Source organism: Pipistrellus kuhlii, unplaced genomic scaffold (assembly GCF_014108245.1).
Source record: "Pipistrellus kuhlii isolate mPipKuh1 unplaced genomic scaffold, mPipKuh1.p scaffold_m20_p_8, whole genome shotgun sequence".
Lineage (NCBI taxonomy): Eukaryota > Metazoa > Chordata > Mammalia > Chiroptera > Vespertilionidae > Pipistrellus > Pipistrellus kuhlii.
The window spans coordinates 70,357,272-70,363,303 of NW_023425584.1; positions in this window are offsets into that span (position 1 = coordinate 70,357,272).

Consider the following 6,032-nt stretch of genomic DNA (forward strand, 5'->3'; position numbering starts at 1 on the left):
GCTCTATTCCAAGTCAGCTGGTGCCATATGAAGGAGACATTGGACACACACAGGGAGGTGCTTGTGGAGATGGGGGCAGAGATTGGGGCAATGTGTCTGTGCCAAGGATGCCAGTGCCACCAGAAGCTCTGAGAGACGGGAGTAACAGGAGATGTCAGGAAGTGAAGAGACAGATTATGGAGCACTGTGCCTTAGGGAACATGGATTGGGTGGACATGTCTTGGGAATAGAGAGTGGGTGTCCCCCAGCTGGGTAGGAGATGGGCTTGGTGATGGTGCAAAGCAGGAAAGGAAAAAGTGAGAAATGGAGGTGTGTGTGTGTGTGAAGAGGCGGAGGGCACCATCCTGGAGACATGGAAGGACATAGGACGAGATGGAGTTGAGAGGACCAAGAACAATTGAGAAGGGACCCTTGGCAAGGGTGGCAGTGACAGGACCACAGATAGGTGGCTTAAACTGCAGAGATTTATTCTCTCACATTCTGGGGCCAGAAATTTAAAACCAAACTGTCCCAGGGCTAAGCTCCCTCAGGAGGCTCCAGGGGTAGGTCCTACCTGCCTTTTCCAGCTTCTGGGGGCTCCAGCATTCCTAGTATGGGGGCTGCATCACCACAGTCTCTGCCACCACCTTCACCCAAACATCTCTATTTGTGTCTCTTTCTCTTTCAAGGACACCATCCTTGGATTTGGGATCTCCCTAGTTCAGGATGATCTCATCTCAATATTCTTAATTACATCTGCAAAGATTCTATGTCCAAATAAGGTTCCATTCACAGGTTCCAGGGTGACACGCCTCTGAGGCTACCACTGGGTACCTGCAGGGGAACCAATGGTTTTATTTAAAAAAAAAAATAAATATTTTTTACAGAGAGGGATAGTTAGAAACATCGATGAGAGAGAATCATCAATCAGCTGCCTCTTGCACACCCCCTACTGGGGGATATGCCCACAACCAAGGTACATGCCCCTAACCGGAATCAAACCTGGGACCTTTCAGTCCGCAGGCTGACGCTCTATCCACTGAGCCAAACTGGTTTTGGCAGAACCACTGGTTTCGAAGCAAGAGGGAAGTTGAAGGCATCCCAGGGCTGGAGAATCTGCTGACTGCCAGGCCCTGATGAGGCTGCACTTAGGGGATTGGTAGTGGGGGACAGTGTCCCTGGGACAGGACAAGAGCAGTATTCATGGTTCAGTGGGCACAAAGCCCAAGGGTGCCTCAGATGTGGGCAGGAGGAGGGGACTTGAAGATGCCTGGGGGAGGGGTAGGCTGAGAGGGCCCCTTAGCAGGATCAGGAGGGGGCCGCTAACCCTAGCCAGGTGTGGGGATAGGTCACCTTTACCGGCAGGAGGCTGGTGGAACAGGAGGTCCTGTTACTGGTAGTTTCTAGTTACCAGCTTGTGAGACTTTTTGTTAATCCTCCCCTGAGAATATTTTTTCCATTGATTTTTTGGGAGAGTGGAAGGGAGGGAAAGGGAGAGTGTGAGGGAGAGAGAAACATCAATGGGAGAGACACATTGGTTAGTTGCCTCCCAGACATGCCCCCCAACGAGGGCTGGGGATCAAACCTGCAACTCTAGTATGTGCCCTTGACTGGGAATTGAACCTGCAATCCTTCAGTGTGAGGGCTGATGCTCCAACCACTGAGCAACACTGGCCAAGGTGGGAGCTGGTTCTTTTCATCACCTGCTCTACTTTCCAAATCTCAAATAGGACTATTTGATGCTGTCTTAGTCTCCTAGGGGTGCTATAACAAATAACTACAAATGGGATGGCTTAAAACAGGTGTTGGCAGGGTTAGGTCCTTCTGAGGCCATGAGGGAGTGTGCTTCAGACCTCTCTCCCAGCTCCTGGTGGCTCCAGCAATCCTTGCCATTCTTGACTTGTAGATGCATCACTCCAATTTTTGTGTCACCACATGGCTGTCTCCCTGATCATCTGTGTCCAGATTTCCTTCTTCATATAAAGTCAACAGTCATTATAATAGGGCCACTCCTTCTCCACTGTGACCCCATTTTAACTTAATTACATATGTAAAGTCCCTATTTGTAAATGGCCCATTCATAAGTACCAAGGGGATCAGGATTTCAACATGTCTTTTGGGGGCAGGCAATGCAACCCTTAACAGGGGCCAAATCCAGGTCCATACCTGTAGAAGCCACCACCAGAACTGGGTGGCTCAAAACAACAACTTGTCCTCTCATATTCTGGAACCTGAATGTGAGGTCAAGGTGTTGCAGGGCCCTACTCTCTTCGGAGAGTCTTCTCTGCCTCTTCCAACTTCTGGGAGCTCCAGAGTCCCTGGTCTTATGGCTGCTTGACTGTTTCCGCCTCTGTCTTCACATGGCCGTCTTCTGTGTGTCTTTTTTTTTTTTTTTATAAGGACAATCAATCATTGGATTCAAGGGCTCACTCTAATCTATATGACATCATCTTAACTAATTACATCTGCAAAGACCCTATTTCCAAATATGGTACATTCTGAGGTTCTTGGTGGACATAAATTTTGGGTGGACACTAATCAACCCTCTATCTTGCCCAGGCCTTGGCCCCCTGGTGGTGGGATGAAGAAGCCTTGGTCACATGTAGGACACTACATGCCCCACATTCAGCCATCCTGGTTTGCCAAGATTTTTGGGTTTTAGTATTGATAATCCCAGGAGACCCAGACACACTGGGGTGCTTGGTCACCCTACACTGTATGAAAATAGGGTAAGCAAATGCCCAAGAAGCCACCTGTGGCCAAAGGCCACTATCTGGTCCCACTTCACAAGGCAGTTCCCTCCTCTTGCTCACGAGTACAGAAGAGGTTCAGATTGGCTTACTCTGGGTCAAAGATGGCTGGGCTGTCATGTGGTACACCTCAGGTTGCTAGGGGCTGTTTTCAAGAGGATGGGGAGACCCTGGAGGTGGATAGTTCATTCCAGGAGCTTCTGTACTCTCCAGACCTCAGTTTCTTTTTTAAAAATGTATTTTATTGATTTTTTTACAGAGAGGAAGGGAGAGAGATAGAGAGCTAGAAACGTCGATGAGAGAGAAACATCGACCAGTTGCCTCTTGCACACCCCCTACCGGGGATGTGCCCGCAACCAATGTACATGCCCTTGACCGGAATCGAACCTAGGACCTTTCAGTCTGCAGACCGACGCTCTACCACTGAGCCAAACCGGTTTCGGCCTCAGTTTCTTTTTTTTAATCCTTACCGAAGGATATTTTTCCATTGGTTTTTAGAGAAAGTGGAAGAGATAGGGAAAGACAGAAATATCGATGTAAGAGAAACATTGGTTGCTCCTGCATGCACTCTGACCAGGGCTCAGGCTGGGGAGGATCCTGCAACCAAGGTACATGCCCTTGACCAGAATCGAACCCGGGATCCTTCAGTCCACAGGCCGACACTCTATCCACTGAGCCAAAGAGGCTAATGCCAGATCTGTTTTTTTTAAGGCTGCTCCTCACTGCCTCTACCATATGTCTTCGGGCCCCGTTTACCCTCCATTGCTCATAACTTCGAGAGAGAGAATTCTCACTTCTCTAAATCAGTCGTGTGCATGTGGCACCATGCCCGGCTTTTGGTTTAACACTCTTCGGCTGCAGGCACTGGGACTGGGGTGGGGGGTCCCAGGTGCCCCCTCAGAACAGTGGGAGCTGGCACTACCCAATGGTGGAAGGCAGCAGCACGTGTTTTAAAGCTGGGGGTCAGTAGACAAGTTTCTTCCTCTCTCTAAACCTGTTTTCACATCTTGAAAAAGGCAATGTGCACGTCCAAGTGTGTGTCTGCACTCTGTGGGGAGCGCCCTGCCTGCAGGGAAACTAATTCAATTCAACAAAGTGAACCAGAGCACTGCTGTGCCTGAGCTGGTGCTGGACACCAGGACGCAGCCCTGAGCCTGTCCTGGGGTCCAAGAAGTGCGACACAGATGAACCTGCCTCTTGTAAATGTAAAAGATAGAACAGGGCGCTTCCTGCTGGCTTCTCTGTGAAAACCACAGCACTTTAGGATTTACCGGCCAAGATGTTGATTTTCTGAGGGGTGATGGGGAGACCAGCTCATCCTCCGTACAATATTTTATCAAGAACCCCAAAGGGGCTGTTTCACACCCCAGCTTTCCCAGTGTCCTCATGATCAAAGCCAAAAGGACACAGGAACAGGTGGATCATATTTGAAGTGGGTTAAAAAATAAGGAAGCTGGAAAGGCGGTTTGCTTTTTCAAAGATCCCAAGTGATCGAGAGACATTTGTTCGAATAAGTGATTAGAGAGAAATGTGTTCATTAAGGCCTTATGCTGGCTGTTCTTTATTCATTAATTCATGGATTCCTATACCCAAGGAATCATTAGTCCTAACATGCAGATGAATAGGACCGGAAAGGGTCACTGACCTACCCATAGTCACACAGACTCTGGTTGGCAAAAATCCCTAAACTGGCCTCACTTTCTGCATTCTTTCAGCTGCCCAAACCACCCTGCCTTTTACAGGAGCAAGGCTGATGCTCTGGGTTAAGGCTGAAATACCTTTGGAGAGGAATACCATGGTGCCACCTGTCCCCCGTGGGAGTTGAGCACCTAAAAGCAGATTTTCCTGAATGTCAAGAGTAGGAGAGAAGAGATGGAACAGGAAGTCTGAGGAAATAAAACCCCCAAGTTCTCCAGAATCTGGGAGGACTATGGAGTTTCCTTTGTTCCCCATATAAAGAGTGCCTAGTGTATGTGCAGGCACAGCAGTGAACAAAGCAGTCCCAGTCTTCGGCCGTGGAGGGTAATTTTATATACCTACTTATTTATTATCTAAATACTCACCAAAGGATACACTTTTCATTGATTCTAGAGAGAGAGAAAGAAGAAGAGAAACACTAATAGGTCACTTCATGTACATGCCCCAACTGGATATCAAACCCACAACACAGGGCACATGCCCTGACTGGAAATCGTACCTGGACCACTCACTGTACAGGATGACGCTCCAACCACCAACCCACACACAAACCAGGGCGAGGAGACTGACTTTAAACAAACACACTCCTTTATGATAAGGCTCAGATTGGAGAGGGTTAGGATGCAGTGAGAAAGAACGGTTGGGGAAGGTGGCTTGGGCTTCCTGGAGATGGTAACATTAAATGTGGAACTATAGGAAGAGGATTGGGGCAGAGCAAGCCTGAAAGCCTGCCTCTGCAAGGACCCAACTTGGCTCCAAACCACTGCCATTCTACCATCCATCCATCCCAGTTTAATTCTCCTCCACTTTTTCTTTGCACCCTATCTAGCTAGTCACTGCCCAGCGCCACCTTATAACATACCCTCTAAAAAACTATGGTGTCCACTTAGGTACTGTCCTGTCCCCACTTCTCCCCAGGACTGAGGTCTCCTCAGCAAGCAACGCTGAGAGTCCGGCTCACCATTCTATTCCCAGAGCAGATGGAAGGCACTTAATAAATACTGGAATTGATGTGTCTCCTCAAACTTTAAAATGGCCGCTGGAGGCACGCGGGGCATACAGGTGGGCAGGCAACGGTTCTCCAGGCCCTGTCCTGGGTGGGGCCTTACCGCAGATACTTGGCCAGTCACCCCCTCCCCAGGCCTCCTCTCGGTCGGCGGTGGGCATTACAGAGCGCCACCTGTGTGCGAGGCCTGGGCTCGGCAGCGCGGCCCAGTGGCACTCGGGCCGTTTGCCTCGGGTGGCCCACGGCGGACACGGTCCGTGCCGAGCTCTCCTTTCCTCCTCGCTGACGTCACCACTCATTAGGACACTGGGAAGCCCGACCGCACCTCTCGCCCAGAGTCCTAGAGTCCTTTAGGCTTCCTGGCCCCACCCAGGCGGCCTCCCGCAGCTGCCTACCCCACAAGTCTGCCAGACCCAGCGCTGACCACACCCCCGGCGCCGCCCGGCCGTGACATCAGGTGGCGAGACCGTGACGTTACGGAAGCGCGGCGGGGCAGCCAACCGGCCACGCCTTGCCATGGCAACGGCGGGGTGAGCCGGGGCGGGCGGCGAGAGAACCGTCCCCCAAAGGTGGACGCGGCACGGCTCCCTCCCGGCTCG